Raw genomic sequence first — 22333 nt, 5'->3', positions numbered from 1 at the left:
ACGACTATTACAATACAGACGTCTCTGTAAAGGGTCACTTCGTTTAAGGATACAAGTGATAAAGACCTGGTCACTTCGTTTTAAGGAAACAAGTGATAAAGAATCTGGTCACTTCGTTTAAGGAGACAAGTGATAAAGACCTGGTCACTTCGTTTAAGGAGACAAGTGATAAAGAACCTGATCACGTCGTTTTAAGGAGACAAGTGATAAAGACCTGGTCGCTTTGTTTATGCTACAAGCGATAAAAAGCAGAAGATCAATTGTGGATAACATGAGAAACAGAAATGTTATGCCAATTTTAAACCCAAATTTTAAAGAAAAGAAAACTTAAATGTCAATATTTCAGTGCTCACCAGATGAATTTAGCTGAATTGCGTTCTTGGAAATCCCAGCGGTGACGATCTGGGGCGTTTGCGGTCAGTCTTTCCTTCTCAGAAGAGGATTTGAGGTTGGAGGCTGGAAATCTTTTTCTTTCCAGGATGGCCTGTCACTGTTCGCGTCCCGTCCCAGACGATCGCTTCTGACACCAAATTGTTGTGGAAATTCTCTGCTGCTGGTGAATAATGAAATAGAGACTTCTGCCGGCTGACAAGGTTTTTATTTTCTTTGCAAAGAAAAGGTCAGTCATCACACGAGCGGTCAGAATGACGAAAGACCCCGAACATAGCAAAGCCTAAACATTTATACCTGAGGAACGCCTCTTACGGTGTGTTTCACACCCTTCTGTCTGCGGCAGGGAGCAGTGCCCCTACCCGTTGTTTTCAAACTCTTTTGTCTGCCGCAGCTATTGGCTCTGACCCCCTAGGGTGTGTTTCACACCTGGCGTATCCTGCAGGATTTTGTATTTAGGTGTGAGGTTAAGAGGTCTAGACATTCTGAAGTATTTGAAAACACAAAGAATACACAAAGAAAATGAAATTACAATTACAGAATACAATTATCATCAGAGTAAAACGTATAAATATCCTTACTTGTGATGACAGAAAATCCTAATTTGGACAGCTGTATTAAATCTCTTATGCTGTGTTCACACTACGAGCAACATAGCAACAAGCTACAGTTCATTTTCAATGGAAGCCGGTGACAAGAGGCTACAAACTGACGCACCACACTTGTTGTTGCGGATGGTGGGGAAGCACTACAAATCAAAGTCTGGCACTTCAATGACATGGTGACATGGTGTTTTTGTTCCTAGCAGGGTACTGAGTTATTTGGCTTAGTTAAATGAAGATTAGCTAGCTTTCTGTACATTGGGGTGCACAACGTGGTGGCGAAAGCAGGGCTAAGACATTAATGAAAAGCGCATATATTTTAAAGACCAAATACAACGTTCAGTCAAGGTGCTTTGTGGCAAGTAGCAGACACAGAAGCTTGTGATGTCATGACAATATTAACAAGCACTTGAGTAACATCTCAACAGCAACACAGTTTCAATAGCTTGTCGCGCTGTTGTTTTGTTGCTCATGATGTGAACAAAGCATACTCTTAATTATCTAAAGCTCAATTCTAAGATTGTTCTGTAAATATTTTTCTTATAAATAACAAATATAGCAACCTCTGATCAATCTCAGATTTAAAAGTCCATTCTCACTGAGGGCGAATATCCTCGCGGATATCCGTATTTTTGTGCGGTGAAAAAAGGTTCCGCACAGACTATGACCCCCCCTGTGGAATTCGCCGGCGGAACTACACAGCTGGGCCAATGAAATTGTTTGTTTATAGTTGCTAAGACCGTGAGAGTCCGAAATCCAGCCAGGCAGGACAATATGGGAGAAAGACTGATAATTTCACAGCACCCCGTCCTTTTTGATAAAAGACGGGATGATTTTAAGAACAATGAATTAAAGGACAACGTCTGGTAGTCCATTGTCCAGCTTGGTGGCTGCGGTGAGAGTGGTAAGTGCTAAAGAAAGCTGATGTTGACGCTTGTTAAACGTTAGCTTGCTAGCTCGCTGCTGCTGCTGCTACTACTCTCGTCCATGTTCATCCGCACCCGTTCATGCAGCGTGGACTTGGAACACAACAACGCGAAATTCCGCATTGCGTCCGTACCGCGCCTGTGTGTATGGTTTGAGCGCGGAATGGTGCTGCGCGAATATTCCACAAATCCGTCCCGCATTTCCGTATCGCGGCAGTGAGATCTTAAATAACCACTCTTAATTAGGCCACACCCATTCCCAGTACAAACTCCACCCACATTCGGCCTAAACCCGCCCATTCTGACTTAAGATAAGATGTGTGTTCCAATACCCACACTACCGTACCATATAGCATGCCAGAAAAATATATAGTATGTCCCAATTCATAGTATGTCAACTGCAGTATGCCAAAAATACCAGGATGTCGGTGAACGCATTTTGTTTATCTCCATGGTGACGGATATATGAGGTTCAAGGTTATATTATGAGACAGTCAACAGTATGAAACAGTACACTTCTGAAGGGCAGCTGCAGCACATACTAAAAGTAAAAAGAAAAAGTATGCGATTCAGAATGTATCCATGGATACAGGTAACGGTGTACTCATTCACCCCAAGCCATTACCACTACTAAGGCTGTATGGTGAGGATGATGCTACATCCAGCAGCTAGTTAGCTTAGCATAAATACTGCGGGGTTATGTTCTGGAACATTTCAGTCCAATATAACCGCCCCCACCCATTAATTAACTTCAGCGTCAACTGGTGAACTTTAGGGGTGATTTAGTCACAGCTGTACAGATTAAGGCTAGCAGTTTTCCTCTGCTTCAAGTCTTTGTGCTAAGCCAAGCTAAGCTAACAGGCTACTTGCTGTAGCTTCACATTTAGCATATAAATGAGAGGGATAAACGGTATCTTTCAATTAAAGCATAGCCTCTAGGTAAAGAAATATGGTTTTATCGTAGTGTGTGAGAGATAAGTTGACTTAATACACAATAACAGAATATCACAAGAGTAAAAATAATAATTTAAAACGCTGTACCTTGATAGACTGGCTTTTTGTCCTGCTCCTGTTGCTCCTACTCAGGTGTTTCTCCTCTCCAGTGTTTAGGTGTCTTTACAATACCTAGGCTAATATGGCAGGCTACAGATCACACACTGGGCCACAACAATTCAAAATTGTTTCCCAACCCAGTTCCTCCAAATTAACTTGCTTTACCTCCCAGATTAATGATTAAATCAAAACAAACTCATTTCTTTCGGACCATGCTCTCTGAGCTGTCAGGTCACTTAATGATGACATCTTTAAAGGGACTGTGTGGTGAGAATCCTGGGAAATGTAGGACCATGTACCAACATCCCCTAATTACCACTCGTGGCCACTGTTCAGCAACATTCATTGTCATTTTATCTTTTTCTCATTGTATGTTTAATAGGAATAAAGCACAATATGTTCACTAGATCAGATATAGCTAATAGCTTACTTTAAATTCCTGTTTAAAATGTGTGCACAAACAGATTGATACTCCTGTGGGCTTTCCATCCATTTACATTTTGAGACAAGCTGCATTTATATATGTAATTTATCTAAACACATACATCTGTCAGGAAACGTATCACAGTTTGTTCAAAATAATTGAAGAGCACTATGACTTGAGTTATGTCTTGCCTTATTTTTGTACGAACAGAAAAGGGAATACAGTAAATAATGTCAGCTAACAAGCACAATGACATCCACCTCCTGCTTCTGGGACCACCTCTCCCATGCTCCCAGCTATGGATGCATTCTCTGGCGTGTCTGGTGTTTGCACCTGAAGCCAAAAACTGGATGTTTCTTGGCGGGGTACAGACAATGTGATCGAGCATCAAAGGATGCCAGGTTCTTTGAAGCTTCTTGGCAGTGGTCAACCGGTCCAGATGTGCTGCACGGCGCCCCCAGTGGACATGTCGTGAAACGGGGACAGGTGCTTCGCCTCCTGCTGGGGTGTAAGGGTGCAAATCTAGGACAACTGAGCACACATTTTTATTTATGCATATTTGTTATTTTACAAAGACAGACATTGACTAGGAACTATAAACCATACTGTGATCATTTTTTTTCTCTTTTCTTGGTCTCAATAATGCAAGGACAAGTGCAGCCCTGGGACGAGTGAGGATTCAGCATCTTGCTCAAGGATAACTCCAACTCGACTCAAACTCATGCTGCTGACTTGTGTCTCTTTGTGTTGCTGTGCTTCACTCCTTTCAGCGCAGTGGAGATTGTGAATATGTGAACCTTGGATTGTCCCTTTGTTACAAAATGAAACCTCAAAGACACAACACAGCATAAAAGGTACAATCCTCCAACTGAACAAGGCCTAACTTGAGCAGAAGCACACACATAAGTTTAATAGTTACAGACTTGGAGAGAGATGGTGCAAAATTGAATTAGTGTACACTTGAGAATGACATTGCAGCAATGTGAGCAGTTGTACACAGTAAATTGAACAAATCTACCCTGTGTGTCCACCAGGCGTGAACAGTAAGAGACATATCTTCCTTCTGGTCTTGTAGATGAAATTTTTCAGCATTTCTTTAAAGTTTGTACCATTCAATACCACATTTTTGCCTGCACACAGTCATTTCCTGCCATTCAACATTTTACACAATAAAAAACAACTTCCTCACTTAAAAGCTGTCTGAGCTCAATAATAAATATATAGTCATAATTTTGTAGCATCACAGTTTGTGTTGTACTCTGGGTTTTTTATTTGGCTCACACTGACTGCTTTGATGTCATTTCGCACTCTGCTTACTGTCAAAAAACTGTTGCTCCATGCCCACAAGGACTTAAAAGAATACTTCACCCGCAAGATGACCATTTGTATATCAATTACTCACCATGCATTATCTTGATTTCGTAAAAGAACTTCTTCTGTGCCTTCAAAGTGAATGGAGAATCCAAAAAGGGAAGCATTCTGCATGAATTGAAGTCACTGGGGACCACGTTAACAATGGCAAATCAATATCAAAACATCTGTTTACAACCTCTCACACATATGGTGCAGTATAATCCAAGTCTCATTTATCCGGCCATATACTCAGTAGTTTCTCAGCACATGCATTTTCACTCAAACCTTTCTATTTCAAACACTTTTGCCGATGAATTGCATGCCCTGAGGACGTGTGTATGAGCTCTGCTTGAGTTCAAACACACGCATTCCCAGGTACATTACTCGGTCGTGCATAAAGCGTGATTTATATTTCTGTGTCGAATCGACGCTGTACTTAAAGCCGCTAGAAGGATCTTTTAACTGGATATGCAAAAGTCTCTTGTTTCTGCTGATGTCTGTGCGTGACCTACAACAGCAAATGAGACCATCGGTGTGAAGATAAGCTATTTCTATATAGTGTATATCCATACCTTTAGGAAACTGTGTCCGGGTCTGTCCCAGGTCGTTTCCAGGACGAAACGATTTACAGCACTCAGACGGCACACTTACCTAGCTGTTTACATTTAGTTACTGTTATAAATAGTCGCTATTCCTCCTCCTCGACCCGACGTCCACGGGGAGTTAAAATATCAGCAATCATCGGGTAAAAGTTCTGTGAAAGCACTGGACTCACCAACAGTCAGCCACGTCTCAGTCACACAGAGACAATCCAATCCTCAGGAAGTCAGGAAATCCTTCAGGATAAACGTTTTGTTCGCTAGCGATCTAGCATTTACCAGCCCAATCCTGGCAGGAGCCGTCGAGTCCACGGCTTTAGCTGTTCGGGGAGCTACACACAGAGGCCACAGGTTGCACAGATTCACCCCATGCCAGCGGGGACGAGGAGAGTGGGGGCCGCGGGGACGAGGAGAGTGGGGGCCGTGGGGCTGGAACACCTCATCCAGGCCGACAACAGGTACCAGCCAGGTGTCGACAGGGTCCAGGGAGTGCCAAGAAATAAAGAGGCGAGGCACCGCTCCATTCTCAGTCCAAGAAGCCGTGGAAGTGCTCGCCAAACAGGCCTTCAGCCTTACCAGCCAACCGCTGCGTTTACCCCGGTGGCAGTGGTGCCTACACCAGAGAGGTGGAGCTGGAGTGTGGCAGAGGTGAGCTGGGATCCCCGATAGGAGCGGGGGCAAAGTTTTCCTGTCTTGTTGTTGTTTCAGTCATCCCCAAAACAAACACATGCGCGAGCCAGGTAAATGTCTTTACGACAATACACGCTAGAGCTCATGGGAAATGTAGGCTTCATTCCGGCAAAACACTACCACTTTTGTCCACAGGGTCGCCAAAATCAACTCAAAATAAAGGTTCCTTGTAGGGGCTTTAAGCTAAGGCTTTGCGTTGATGTAGAGTGGTAATGGAGCCCAATTTTGTAACCTTACCTTTGTTAAATGTTGCTGTTGTCCCTGGCCTCATAGGAATCAAGGAAAAGTCTGTTAGCTGCTAGGCTGATTAATACAATGTAAAATGACATAGGCTTGTGCTAATAACATTAGCGTGTTGTACTTGTGAGGAAAATGTGTCCAGCAAAAGACAAGTGCTTTGTCTGTGCAAGAAAGAGAGGGAACCTCTCTGCCCTTCCACGTGCAAACGAGGAAAGCTTGAGGCAGTGAGAGCAAACTTCCCTGCCCTTCCATGTGCCTACATGGAAAGCCTAAGGCAGGGAGAGCAGCAGCAAAGACCCCCTGGGAACAGAACAGAGCAGCATCAATGACAAACATAAATGACACTGATAAGTCAGACACAGCATGAAAAGGAGGAGCTGGGATGGTGGCAGGTTGCAAGGCAAGGCAAGGCAAGTTTATTTGTAGAGCACAATTCGTACACAAAGTAATTCAAAGTGCTTTACAGAACAAGAAAATGCATTAAAATCACAATACAAAATAAAAACATAATCATTATAAAATGAACTTTAAAAGAGAAGAGTGCAGATAAGATCCTTTCAGTCATATGCACAGTGAAATAGAGCTGTTTTGAGCCTAGATTTGAACATTGTCAGAGTAGAGGCCTGTCTCACATCTTCAGAAAGACTGTTCCAGATTTTAGCTGCATAAGCAGCAGAGGAAGCAGCAACAGTAGGCAGGCCAGAGCAGTTTAAATAGGGTGCCCTGAATGAGATTTGCCAAGTGGTTGCATAGAAAGGAGTCATGTGATCTATCAGCTGACTCCCTTCCATCAATTAGCCGCTCCATTGGCTGTTTGAAATCAGCTGATGTAGCTGGGATGCAAGCTAAGCTTGACATCATGTCCTGCCTGGTAGCAGAATCGGAAGTTAGCCGACTAGCCACTTGGCTAGCGGAAGTCTCCAGTGGGCTTGCTTTATGGGGACCATGGAAATCAAGCTTTTTTGGCTTCATGCACCACTGAGCAACTTTGGAATGAACGACACCCCACCTCCAATGCTGTGTCCAGTTCTCTTTATACATCATATACATGTTTGGCCCCCCTGACACCTAGCCTGCACAGAGCACACAGAGATTGAACATAACATACATAAAACATAATAAAATACATAATACAAGTGATTTAAATATGCAAAGAATATGCTAAGACACAGTGCAAGCTCAAATATAATTTTACACACACTGAGTGACAGCATGACATTAAACATAGAGACATCCTGCTGTCACCATCTTACCCAGTCACCAATAGTCAAACCACCCCTCTAACCCTCCATCTGTTCAATTTAAGAACAGAAATTTGACAGTTTGAAGGCATGAGAGACGAAAATGATTTCTGAACTTGTATCAGACCAAGTAAGAAAGTTTACATTTATATTTAGGGTAAACCTGAAAATGTTGGACTCATTGGTATGAGCATGGTCATCAGGGGTATCCAGCTCCTGAACAGAGATAAAGCTTTTATGTGCTGCTTGGTCTAAATGTGTGCTGGGATGGTCTCCAGCTACCAACACCCTGAAGCAGTATGGAAAATGATGCTGCCTGCTCCCACAATGCAGATTTTATTGAATAACTCACTCCGAGGTCAGTAACACAGCAACCATTACCCACAGTCAGTGCGTGTTTGTTGTCTGCGTTACGTGAGAGCTATCGTCCCCTCTCCTCACCTGCGCCACGTCTTCACTATATGCATTATATATGATACACCAAGCCTTTTTGTTCATTAGCACTCCTCGTGTCTCCATGGAGAGAGAAAAGCAGCTGAGTCAAAAGGTATCATAAACCCACAAGTGCCACCGGTATTCTCAGTCGGCTGTTTGGCTGTGTGTGAGACAGAGCTCCCATTGCTCTTCACTGTGTCGATGGCACTCAGAACAGCAGCCTACAGTGATAGCACTCTGCACCCCCTTTCATGCTGGCTGCTATGCCACAGGGGGAAAGACATTCCTCGGAAATTAATTCAGCAGAGATTTAAGCGGCTTGAGGTATTCCAATTTAACTACATCATGCCTGGAAAATAAAAAGACACAGAGCAGCACTCAGCCTTTTCTGTGCCATAAATCCACACTGCTTCTGACTGTGATAGTAGCCTTTGAGCATATCTACTGAGCAGGCATGCCTGCGCTTTATCTGTGAAACAAAACAATACATTCATCATACAAGTCTGAATTTCTAAACATCAATGCAATATTATTCTGTCTTCCTACATCGGTATTATCCCACCAGACGCTAGAGTATTATAGCAGTTATAGAAGAGAAGATGTTCTTTGCCTTGATTATAGGCACGGCAATGATATGGCAGTGAAGTGTATATGCCCTTGTACCATGTACTGATTATGTAGGCTAATGGAGAGCCCTGTAGATGTCAAGTCACAATGGCTTAGGCTTTATAATGTCACAGGAGGTCCAATTATGTTGTTCTAGTTCTCCTATATTGCAAATGATGATCAAACAGTTTCCATGTTAATTAAACATCAGAGCCGAGGATAAAGACTCTTCAAGGGCTCATCTAAATTTTAAAGTATCTGAAACCTCTTCTGTACATTCTGAAGCATTAGCAGCTCTCAGTTGCTCTGTTTAACTTTACATTTCAGTGAAACCCTCCATCACATTCATGCATGTTCACTAGGAGTGTACATCTCTCCTTGATCCAGTACAAAGTAATTTCAATCAGGAGAGACTCATTTCTTAGTGAAAAGATTATTTACTTGTGCACATAAGAATCGAAAATGTGAAAAGTCTCTGGCGATTTAACCCCATCGAGATGGTATAAGGAGGGTGATGAATCATTGTATGTCAAATGCCAGGATGTTCTACCAAAAATACCAGAATGTTCTACCACATCTGCTCTGATTTTGCAATTTGCAAGCCAGCATGCTTTTCTGGCTGTTCTGACCCACAATAGACAATCCATAATGCAACACAATCCTCTGCGAGGCGAAAGATGGAAGGGGGGGGTTGAGAGGCGGGGTACACCCTGGACAGGTCACCAGACTATCACAGGGCTGAGGTATAGAGACAGACAACCAGTCACGCTCACATTCACACCTACGGACAATTTAGAGTCTCTAATTAACCTGCATGTCTTTGGACTGCGGGAGGAAGCCGGAGTACCCACGCCGACACGAGGAGAACATGCACACTCCGCACAGAAGAGTTTCAATTCAGCCACAATTAGTATTTTATTTATTTTAAGTCTTTGTTTTATTATTTAAAAAATATTGGTTATTTCCTCAAGTTTCCACTTTACTCGTTACTTGGCCTAGCGACGAGTAAAGATTTCCTCTGCTCATATGAAGCCAGGATAAATCGGGAAGTATAAATTCTTGACGGATAAATCACACACAAGACGTAAGATGCTTTTTTTTGTGGAGGCTTTATTGTCTTTAGAATTTATTGTTTATTTGTGAAATTAAAGTAAATAAAAGCTTCGTTTCCACTGAGGGAAATGGTTTCAGCTTACAAAGTTAGACAAGAGGTCTGCGTTGCCGCAGCTTGAAGTTGCATTTCTGGGGATGCACGTCAAGCTACGGCCCAGGGTATGGCATCGGTTTGACACTTGAAGTATAAATCCTGCATTATATATATATATATATATATATATATATATATATATATATAAAATGCAGGATTTATACTTATATATATATAAAAATTTTCACTAAAATGCTGTTCACAAGGTATTGGTTTACCTCAGTCCATTTATCTGTAGTCAGTGTGCTGCTTCTGAATTTGGTATTTTGACAAGCATATACCTGTATAACAGCACATGGCTACAGTATACAGGAATAGTTACTAAAATTGGCAACAGCTGTTCACAATTGCATTACTTGCCCTGTTTTGACCGTTTCTTTGTGTAACTTCTGTTACACCTGTTTTTCACCTATGTTGAACTCAGGCGTGTATAGAGTACATATATCTATCCAAACAAATGTAATTTGGAATGACTAGCTAACCCTCATACAAACAGGGCATTTTTCTGGTAGCTTGTGGGCTGCAGAGCAATATCATAGGAGGTGTTTGAATTTCTGTTTTAAAATTGATTACATCTCCAAAGACTCTATGAAAATCTACAAAGGACCTCTGAGATCTATTTGCCTCTCCTGGAAAGATCGTTTTTTGACGGCCATATTGATATTTTTTCCCCGATGTTCTGTTCAAACAAACACAAGAAATTTGTGCTCTAGAGAAAGGATCAGCACTCAGTGAATCACCTCCTAAGCCCTTTGATAAGCTATTATGGCAAGGCTTAATTATACAGACCAGTGAGCAGTGATAACTAACATGTCTTTGGGGTCATCAGGTGGGAACCTCCTTTCACCAGTGTTTTGTAAAGTTGGTCCCACGACACCTCCAGGAGGCTAGACAGTGATCTCTGGCGTCCCAGAGACACTCCCCTAATGCCAGGTCTCACTGCTCCCCGCACCAACCCAACAACATCCTTTACCTTACATTACACATGGCTTTCTCAGCCCAAACAGCACTGCCACCTTCAATAAACCCAGGCTCCATTTATGTGAGCTCCAGGTAGTGACCGTGCCGATACTACCTTTCCTAGCACATTCACCATACCCTGTTTCACATGCTACATATCATAACTTCAATATAAGCTAAAGTTAACAGAGATAGAGAAAATAAACTCACAGGCTTTCTCAGCCCAAACAGCACTGCCACCTTCAACAAACCCTGATTTTCTGATTTTCTTCATATTTTACATCTAACTTGGATCACATTTGTGGTTCTTTCTATATAGCTAAATCTCTGACTGCCTCCCATACATTTGAATTTATCTTTACATACCCAAGTTTCACATGTTCAGATATGGAAGCCGCCCAGTCCAACCATAGACTTCAGACCACCAAGCAGTTCCACTGCAGCAGTGCTTGGGTTAAGTGCAATGTTCAAAGGCAATGCGATTTATGGTTATCAGATCACACGTACTGTTATGAGATTATAGTAATCTTTTATTCCCTCTAACCCTCAAGTCATTGGCTGTGTTCCTTGTCAGTTCTGGCTGTACTGCCACTCCTGGTGTCAGCGCTGTTGTCAACCAGCTCTTAGTAAGTAGGTCTGATAATGTCTGCTGCAGATAACAATGGAGGGATTCCCTGAGCTTGTGTCTCTCATGCCTTCCCAGTCCATTAGCCAGCCATGCTGCCTGTGTGGCTGACAAATGACTGAATTAGATCTGAGTGTCATCCGATGGGGAAAAATATCATCTCTCTCCTTCTACATCCTTGTCACATGCTCTTCCTCTCTTGTGTCTGAGTTGTGCTTTCTCCCTGTGATGTTTCTCTTTCTGTGAAGTCTATTTCTTCCTTACATCTTTTCTTTGCTTGCTATTTCTCACCCAAGCATTTCCCCATTTCATAACACCAGACCATTCCACTTTTCTTCTCTGTTTGTGACTGCATCTCCTATTATTCTTGTTTTACTTGAGTGCGGGCCAGTATTATTTAAAACTTGTTTTCAGTAAGATGTTAGCTCATGATGAATCACCACCAGGGCCTACTTTGCTGCAGTATGTTTGAATAAGATGAATTTTTAAGTAGGAGTGATTTTACTCCTCTGATCTGCATTCTGAATGCAAACCATCTCAGTTCAAAATGTCAGGACATTAGCCTGTGCTGATGCCTAAGCTAATGAGATTTTACCATTTTAAAGCCCCACAGTTGCTATCTACTGTACATTTGTTTGATATATAATTAAATGCAGAAGTTGTGAATTGACTTTCATCTGTTAATTATAGCCTGTTAAATATAAGCAGTTGGATAATGAAGAGTGCTGTTCTTCTAAGTCGATAAAGAGCAGAGATAAAGTTATTAAAAAAAACAGATGATTCACTCCACATGTCTAAGTAATTACCATTTGTAATACAAGTTGCTTAATGATTTCAGTTGTTAGTCAATTTCGGTGAAATTCCTTCAGCATGATAGATGAACCATGTTTAATGACTGCTTCCACTGACATGCACAGGTATTTTAATTCCTACAATAACATACAAAGACACTAGGGCTGGGTATTATTTAAAAAAAATGATGACACAAATATCACTACTATTGCTTTAAAGTGATACCAATACCACTAGAGTACTTTATTTGATACCCACCTTGTGAATGGAAACATTTAGTTGTGTAAAATGCCACTAGATGCAACATACGTGTAATATTGTCATACTTTCTAACACTTCTGGCATCGTGGCACACTAACTGCCAACTGCTTCAAATACATCGCTCTCGACTTCACCACACCCCAGACTGTATTGGTTGTAGCTGCTGCAGTAGTGGGTCAATCACATGTCACTTTAAATTGAACACTTGTGGTGATTGGCTGCAAGTGAAACCACAGAAATACGTTTTTTTTTCCTTGTTCTGGGTACATAATAGATTCCATACAGCTAGTCTCCTACACTGGTTGCCTATTGGCTTACAAAGTAAATATCGATACGTTGCGGGTCAGAATTGTACTAAGGTAAGCAAATTGCAGACAAATTTACATTTAACTGTGTAATGAAACCATGTGCCGTGCCTGAATGACTAAAACACACTTAGGATGAAAAAACTTTTTTTTAGATGAGTCTGCTGAATTTCTTTAAGAAAAAAACGGGGCAAGAAGAAGAGAGTAGTTCTAATAGGCGTCCTACTACACAAGAACATGATGAGGTAGGCTAATGTGATGCACTTGTCTATTATCTGTTTTTATCTATTTCTGTATGAAATTGCATGAAAATAGGATTTCGTTGTGTGAATTTTCAACATTTTCTCGGGGGAGAACCCCCCTTGAAATCTTTCTTTTTGTCACAACAGGACATATAGAGTGTACCAGGGCTGACGTCAAAACCCGGAAGTTTAGCATCACGCTGGTTCCTGGAAAAGAAAGTGAATGTGATTTTTGCATTGCGTTTTGGATTATGTCCGAAAATAAGCTCGGTGGCTAACACAAGATTATGATACTTACAGGTTTTGTTCAGCGAGATAATCTTCACATATGAACACCTTTCATACCACATCTGAAGCTTAAATGCGATTGCCAGAAGTAAAAAGCTAACGTCAGGCTTTAACGGACTACATGACTACTCCACGGTCGCGTGACTCTTTACGTCACCGCCACTAAGCTTTCAACTGATTTCGGCCGCTTTATTTTAAAAACATTGTATAATGGGGAAATCAGACTGGTTAAGCTAAACAAGAAGCTGTAATGGCGGACTGCCAGCACTCTCGCCTGTTCGGGGGTGATGACGTTTAATGTCCCCGACAGGGTTTGTAGTCGTATTGAGCAACTTGTTAGCAACTGCCTTTTTTACGACATGTAAAAGCTTCAAAATTCACAAGTAGGGTATTTACTGACATGTTTTATGTCGTAGAACAAAACCTGAAACTCGTTTAAGGTTTTGTTAACCACAGACCTTATTTGAGGCATTTCACTAAAATCCCATTCAAAAAACGTATTGACATTTAGACGAGAGAACCGGAAGTGCTAAAAGAGCTAACGGAGTTCCGCGTTTACTGGCACACTCTATTACTGGATTTTTTATGCAGATGATCAATACTACCATCAGATTGATGAAACTGAATTTGATCCGCGCCGTAAAACAAATATTGAGTGTCTATGGACGTATGTGGGCCTTAGGCCTACAGATATGAATATATAACATACACTAATTTCTTCTGTTTGCCACATGTGCATATTAACTCTTTTATGGTAAAAAAAAAAAAAAAAAGTGCCGCCGTGTCCATGTATGTTCACAACCACGCACGCACAAGCAGATATTACGTCACAAGGTAAAATCTCACTCCAGCCCTCTGACCAAAGTTGGCAAACTTGGCAATCTATGTGGAAAAGGGGAATTTAGGCAAAGGAAGATGCTGCATTTGGATGTGATGTGACGGAAAGATGAGGACAACTGTGACCATATGTTCTGCACAAAGGTCAGTGAATTCTACCTTTAACTGAACCACGGCATTGACCATTTGTGACCTCAGCACTCCGTAAGTCACTCTGTGATTCAGTCACATAGTATTTAAGTGGTATTTATAATTCTGCTTCCAACTGATGCTGTACCCCATGCAATAACCTGATGTGCACCTTCCCAGAAATGTAATTGCATGTCACGGCGATGCAGACAAAAACTCTCAACATGAGGTCTCAGTTTTCTGAAAGAATTCAACCACGACTCGTACCCTTCATCAGCAGATTTGGCTCAGTAGTCATGGAGATAGTACAATAGTCATTACCCGGTCAAAGTGTGGAATTTCACTCTTGTAGGAGCAGGTGGTCATTCATGGACATATGATGCAAACAGCTGAAAGCCAAAAGGTATTTGTCAAACTGCTTTTTCCAAGGTCAATGATGAACCTTCAAGCTCAGTGTTTAAAACAATCTTAATAAGAACAATTATGTCAGCTGACCTAGACGTGGAACATTCGGGATGTGTGGTCCTGCCTTAAGGGATTTCATGCTTCTCTCTTTTACTCTAGACAAAGGTATTCACAAAGCCACCTCTCCTGTCTAAACTCTTGCCGGTGACACTCTGTATATCCCAAACTTTTAATTGTATTTGATGAGCTGCCATAAAAATCCAATTTTCCACAGTGTCTGCAGGCCCTTTATTATTACTATGTCACAGGAGACCTTGCATTGCATGTAGACTACAAACATCCACCTCACAGAGCAAGACCAACTCCCTCAACATCTCTCCATCTTTGTGTCTTTCTCACTCCTCTACTCCATCTTCCCTCAAGTTCTTTTTCCTCTCTGCACCTCTTTGATTCTGTTTTTTTTGCACTTACAGCATTCCCAGGCTTCTATCGGCTCCTCTTATCTTCAGCATATCGCTCTGCACATCTCTCTCCATCCTTCACACCACGCTTTCTTTCTCTCCCCTCTTTCTCTCGGCCCAGAAGCAAATATGGTTCATTACATTTTTAATGTTGTTTGTAATTGCTTGGCACTCTCAACATGTCAAGAGCAAATCATTTTTCCACAGCGTTCGTTTATGTTTGGCGTGCAGGGATCTCAATCAGCCCACTGTGAGTGTTGCACTAAACATGTTTTTCATCCGTGCTGACTGTAAGCATCTTGTATCACTTGAGTTGAAGGGGCTCTTAATGCAAGATGTTGGATTACAGCTGGAGATTAGACCGTTCGCAGGAAAATAACACATTATATTTCTGGATCTTATCTGTTGAGTATATTTTTAAATATGGGCTGCAGCACTGTATGTTATGCTTTACATACATACAATTGAGAAAATTTTATGCATTCGGGCTTTTTATAAGCATTTTGTAAGTGATGCTGCTGATGTTTTATTCTTGTCTACAGTTTATCGCCTCTGTATCGACTTCTTCTTTGTCTGCCAACAAGTCACCCCCGCAGCTCATCTGGGTCAATGTTACTTGGTCTCTGAGACATATGGCTCCTTGACAAATGAATAAAAGAAAGAAAAAAATTCTTGGTAGATCTGTGTGTGTACTTGGTGAATTTGCAAAAATGAATAATACTGCAGAGTCTTTATGAATCAGTCAACACCTCAGAATTATGTGGCTCATTCAGACACAAACACTCAAACAGAAAATGTTCTGATTTTTTCGAGGTTCATGTCTAAGATCCTAACTACCAATATATTACTCTGAAAAAGTCATATTATCATCCAGGATACCAAAATTTACTTAAAGTAACATTTTGACATTTTAAGCTTCCTCACTTTCTTACATAGAGAGATTATTGATACCACTCAGTTGTCTGTTCAGTAAATATTCGGGGTCCGCTCATAATTCCGACATCCCATTATTCCGACATCCATTGTTCCAAAAATGACCCATTGTTCCGAAATCTCAATGTTTCGGCATCCCATTGTTCCGACCATATTAAACCCATTGTTATGAAGTCCCGTTGTTCCGAAATCTCATTTTTCATTGTTACACAAAAACTGTTTCATGGTTAAGTTCTGGTTAGGTTTAGGCACAAGAACTACTTGGTTTAAACGTTGTTTCTACTCCCTCAAAACAACCGACCGTTGTTGTCATGGCAACAGTAAACAACTCGACAACACGGTTTCTTGCTGCTTTCCCTTGCTGCTTGCTTTTTCAACTTTTTGCATTGCAACATTGAGATTTTGGAACAACAGGACTTCGGAACAATGGGTTTAATATGGTCGGACCAATGGGATGTCGAAACATTGAGATTTCGTAACAGTGGGTAATTTTCGGAATAATGGGATGTCGAAATAATGGGATGTCGGAATTATAACATGGCACCAAATATTCAGGCTGCGCACATGCACTGTTTGTACCCATACCTATGAAACATAATGCAACACACTTCGTATATAACCCTCATAATCATGAGTCAGTAATTCTTGTACAACCTATGCAGTCAGGAAGGCTGCAATCACATGACCAATGACGGAAGCAATAAAATATTATAAAGAGGGAGAGTCCACGTAAGGAGAAAGGTTGGGGTGATGGCTGTGTCAAACAAATACAGGACTTTCCCCCTGGAGACTGGTGTTTGTGTCCCATGTAAAACCAAGCAAAGTTTTAGTTATTTTAAGGCAAGTTGTCCCCTTTTTTTCCTAAACCTAAGCTACGTAAACTATGTAACTTTATGTTAACTACGTAATGATGCCACTCGTGGGGCACTTATTGCTTAGATATCATGCAAACTGCTGCATGTGCATTTTCATAAGATATCATATGAACTGTTGTATTAGGATACACTGAAATATTGAGAGGGAAAAAAAGAGGGAAACAGCAAGCCTGGCTCTGCCAATAGCAACAAATCTTCGAAAAGATCTAAAATTAGAAACACTTATACTGCCCATTGTTCTGATGCTCCATAATTCCGAAGCCCTACTAGTCTGAAAAATGTCATCACTGGACCAACACCCCATTTGTACGACAGCCCGATACTCAAGAAAAAAATGGCCATCGTTTCTGAGGGCAGTTTCTCGGATGGCACACTAACTAATATGCAAAACAACCTTCCTGCTATAGCTAAGGCATGACCCACAATACCTCTGATTGGCAAGTACCAATGAAGGATACTTCATTGGTTGAGTTTAGTTTAGGCAAGAGGAGTGAGATTGGTTAGGGTTAGGGTAAAAATATCAGGGTAAGCCAATCAGAGGCAAAGTAGGGCCCCCATAATTTGGTAGGAAGGTCCAGTGACATCACATTGCATAACATTTAGCCATGTGCTTCTACATGGGAGAGTGTGTAGCAAATTTTTGGAGAAATGGCCCCTCAGAGAGATGTGTGCTTGTTTTTGGAATAGCAGACTATTTCTTGGATGGCAAATGACTGCACCTGGCCAAGATAAACATATAACATACCAGCCCAGCAAGCATTTTTTGGTTTAAAAAACGTCTAATAGCCGTCTATATGAAGACCTGACATCTAGGCTAAATCACGGCTGAATTTGGGCCATCAGTGAAAATTTGGTAGATGTCTAACCATAGCCAAAGTGTAGACGTTATCAATTATACGGCTATGTAGAGACCATGTCCAAAAAATGGAGATAAACATATTTTAATTACTGTTGACTCTCCATTTGTGATTGAATATCATACCGCACGCCATCTGCAATGGCGAAAATTACATTTAATCAATTTCAAAATTAAATCGGCTAGATTTGGGTTACATGTAGCTAGACTAAATCGGAGCTAAATATAGCCAATACGTTTAAATCACGACTATTGCTTGCTGGGAGGGATTAATGACTACACCATTATCTGTATCTGTTCAGCCAACTAAATAATCTGTATCTGTACTCAGAATGGGCGGAGTTATATCAGGTGTGAGTGGTGTTTAAATCGAAAGTGGGTTGGGCCTAATCACGTTATTATTTTAAGCCTGAAATTTATATGGATTGATCAGAAATGAGGATTTTCCTTTATCATGAGTACAGATAATGGCACATTTTATACTTGCACATGTAGAAAATATATTATCTGTACGGGATGCTAATCAGTCAATCAATCATTAACATGCTAATCAAAGAGCTTAAGAGGTGCTAGCGGGCAGATTTCTTTAAACTTTTGGGCAGTTAGTTTCTCCCTGATTTCAGTATTGGGCTCAACAATAAGGATTGCCCGATTGCCCGGGGCAAGTAAAACTCACGGTCGGGCATGTAAACTAACATCTCACTTGCCCAATCGGGCAAGTTGCTAAAAATAGTAAAAGTTAATAACAAATTGATAAAATAAATGTATTTTAAAACGTGCTCTTCTGCTCTGATGCAGCGGTCTCTCTGCCTGAAGTCACAGGCACAGCTGTGTAACAATGTCCTGCCCACAGCCCCCATTGATATTATTTTGCGCGATGGACGCTTCATATAATAACATAACAATATACTATTTATGGTGTTATGTCATCGTATCATTTCTGTCTCTACATGGTCACGTGTTAACAATTCTCCTCTGCTCTCTGTATCGCGCACGGCAGAGTTCCGCCACACACACAGGTGATCACGCTAGAGCGGCTCGGGACGCATTTTCCTGACCAAACCTGACCCCGAGCCCGGTGCAGTTTGTCAGCTGACAAAGTTATTGAAATGGACAGTGTGTAAATAACCAACAGACTGCTGTTACGCACAGACAAACACGCTGCTCGCACAGCAGCTCAGCACGGCACTCATGCTGAGCTTGTGTTGCGTTCAGGTGTTCCAAATAGGTCATAGCACAAAACCGCAGCATGTCAAGTGACTTTTTACTTTATTATATTCAATACAATTGTATGTTCCTAAATCTTGAGACACCTCATATGTAAGCTAGACAGACATTTCACCTGCTCATACTGTGCACACGTGTACTGTATGTAGTCCTAAAGAGCCCTTCTGGTGCCAGTAGATACATAGAAACATCCCAGCAGGCTGTGCTTTGCAAGCATACAAAAAAGTTTCACGCATGTGAAAATTATTTTTCATGCATGTGCTTCACCTCCGCTGCTACAACTCCATCCTAGGGGAAACACTGCTGTGTGCCTTTTGTGCAACAGGTGGATGTGGTAGTCTACTGGTAGAGTAGAGAGAGAGCTAAGTAGCGTTGAAGTAGAGTAGAGCAGGGCAGAGAAATGGAAGGAAAATATATTAAACCCGGTGTTAATACAGCAGAACTGGAGAGAGGGGTGAAAAATAAATAGAGGTGGGCATGGCTCAAGTAGGGCACAAAATTATAGACGGAGAACGATTGACAAATTTTTCACTTTAAGCCCTGACACTGTCATTTTGGTGTAGGAATTAAGCTACAATACATGACATATGTTGTTTTAATTAATAAATACAGTGTGGATAAAGATTACATAACATAAAAATAACTGCAGTCTTTGTTATTTGATAGCTGCTTAAATTAAACAATTTTTATAGGGCAAGTAAAAACTGACTTCGGGCAAGTGAAAAAAAACCTTAGCGTTGAACCCTGAGTATTGATGTGAAGCCATGCTAACTGTCTTCTGGTGCCAGCTTATTATTGAATAGGCAGATATGAGTGTGTTTCCCAAAATGTCAAACTTTTCCTTTAACAAGGCCTGAAGGCAGTCATTTTCTGCTGGTAATATAAAACTGTGAAATAGTAGACAAGACATTTTTTAAAAGGGGGCAGTATTCCTCTCTAATACCCTTTACTGGTGCAAAATGTCTGCAATAAAATAGACACATTTTTAATACTAGCTTTCAAAAAAGGGCTAGAAAAGGGTAAAAGATCCCCATATGAAACTCAGGTAAAAACAAAACAAACTGTTCCCATGTCTCTCCTATCTACCAACCTGCCCAGGCCGAGCGCCTCAGCAAAACACAGCTCCTCCTACCTGTCAAAACACAAAGCTGCTCAGTAAGCCCACAAGATTTCATACAGGAGCAGGGCTCTCGCTGCTTAGTGGGCAAAAATCTGCCTTTCTTCTCACAACAAGCGCTTTGAAATACCCAGCCCCAAACAAACAGATGAGATCCAGACAGAAGAGGAAGACAACTGAAGCAAAGCACAAGAGGAACAGAAAGAAAGAAGGAACAAAAAAATGTAAATACAAACAGAGTGGACTGAATTTAACTGAGAGCCAACACATATCTGGTGTGTATTTTCCTTCTCACCCAAAGCACTTGACAGCTGGCATGTCACCCTTCTCGCCCACATGCATTTGTACTTTTACACTTGTGAGGACCCTCATTGACACAGTCTTGTTGCAAATGTCCTCACTCCAGATCTACAACTCTAATTGGTCCTCCCAAAGATAGAGATTCAAGAATGCACACACCTTGCCTGTGCACAGCCTAAATTATGTAAAACTTGCCAATTAAATATTGAAATGAACATGCAGGGACAGGGGGAATCATGAAGAGGAAAGACAAATGGAAAGAGGAAAGCCAAAAAAAAAAAGTATTTTAAAAAGGGGTGCGTTGAACTGCAGATGATTTGCAGGTTTTGTGTATGTTCTAATAAGCAGTTTTTCCCTCATTTCCCCTTCATACATGATTAAATTGCCAACACTGAAAGTCAAAACTGATTTATTTTCCTTTCTCAGCAGGACATTTTAGCATTGCCAATTGTCAAAACTACAGTAAACATCTTGTGTCTTACAAACAGAGCACTGCTTCCCTCAGTGACTGTAAGTGACATTTCTATTTGACATAAGTCTTAAAACCTCACAAAGGCAGCCAAGTCTTTGCTTTCATTCACTCGGGCCTGGAAAGTCTCAATAGCCATTTTCTTGGGACAGACATCATTTCCAGTAGCCTGTACAATAGATGATTGACATGCGACGTGAGACATTTGACTGAGACATCAACATGTAGTCTTCATACGCCTTATTGAATAAATGTGGCACTCTTGTGTGGCACGCAAGGCTGTTTTCTTGGTTCTAGCATGAATTCACACTTGTACTTTGACAGAAATTATCCACCAAAAATCTCAGTAAATGTTGAGCAACATATGTGCGGAAAAATCCAATCATCAGAATAAATTTTTGTTTGTGGCTTTGCATGTATCTGCATACCATGGATACGTTACATTTACACGTTACTCAGTATTGGAAACTTTAGATTTCAACAACACAATGGTGAACATGGGGTTCAAAAAAACACTTATAATAAGGAAAAAATCATGTATTGGTTCAAAATACCCGGTTCTAATAAAAAACAACATGAGCATTGCTTTAGTTGAGGCAGGACACAATGTCAAGCACAGCTCACATCCCAGCTACATCAGCCGATCTCAGCCCAATCAACTGATTGACGGAAGGGAGTCAGCTGAAAGATCACATGATTCCTTTCTATGCAACCAATTGATGAATGTCATTCAGGGTGCCCTATTTAAACTGCTCTGGCCTGCCTACTGTTGCCGCTTCCTCTGCAAGCCGCTTTGCAACCTGCCTCCACCCCAGCTCCTCCTTTTCATGCTGTGTCTGACTTATCAATGTCAGTTCTGTTTGTCATTGAAGGGCAGGGAGGTGTGCTCTCTCTGCTTTACGGCTTTCCGCATATGCGTGTGGAAGGGCAGAGAAGTGTGCTCTCTCGGCCTTAGGCTTTCTGTGTAGGCCGAGGAAAGGCAGAGAGGCCCCAGAACAGAGCCATACCACCAAATATAATACTGCAAATGGTAATAAAGTTTTCTTTGTGGTCCGGACTGAACTGCTTTTCATGGCACTATCCTGACAGGAAACACAGCAAGGTCTCATTAAAAAGCAACTGCTTTTTGTGGCACTATCGCAGCAGGAAAGGCAATGATGTCAGTGAAAAACCAACTACTTTTCCTGCCACTATTCCCAGTGGAGACACAGTGAGGGGTTGCTAAATACAACCATGTTCGGTGGCTGAAAAGCAGCTTGAAGACACGGCAATGACTCGCTAAAAAACAACTGCTTTTGCTATTTGTTGATATCAAACAATGGTCTGCCTAGGTCCCACTCACCGTCCCATCCACCTACTAATGACAAAGTCAGCCCATTTACTACATCCCTGTAGAAATGTTAATAATAAATGTGCAATGTAAAAATTTAACATATCCATGGTGTGCAGAAACACCAACAAATGCCAACATTTTTTCCCAGTGAC

The 22333-nt window shown here is 41.3% G+C and overlaps 1 long non-coding RNA gene across 1 annotated transcript in view; it reads right to left on the bottom strand.

Annotated features, from left to right (window-relative positions):
* Nucleotides 1-3353: 3353 nt before the first annotated feature.
* Nucleotides 3354-22333, bottom strand: part of LOC117249534 (uncharacterized) — a 100054-nt gene continuing 81074 nt past the window's right edge. The window contains exon 3 of the long non-coding RNA XR_004500994.2: nucleotides 3354-3896. This is a non-coding gene — a long non-coding RNA (uncharacterized LOC117249534). The remainder of the gene's footprint in view (nucleotides 3897-22333) is intronic.

This window comes from Epinephelus lanceolatus, chromosome 23, assembly GCF_041903045.1.
Source record: "Epinephelus lanceolatus isolate andai-2023 chromosome 23, ASM4190304v1, whole genome shotgun sequence".
NCBI lineage: Eukaryota > Metazoa > Chordata > Actinopteri > Perciformes > Serranidae > Epinephelus > Epinephelus lanceolatus.
Note: the sequence above shows the minus strand (reverse complement) of the source record. Positions and strands in the feature narration are given on the sequence as shown.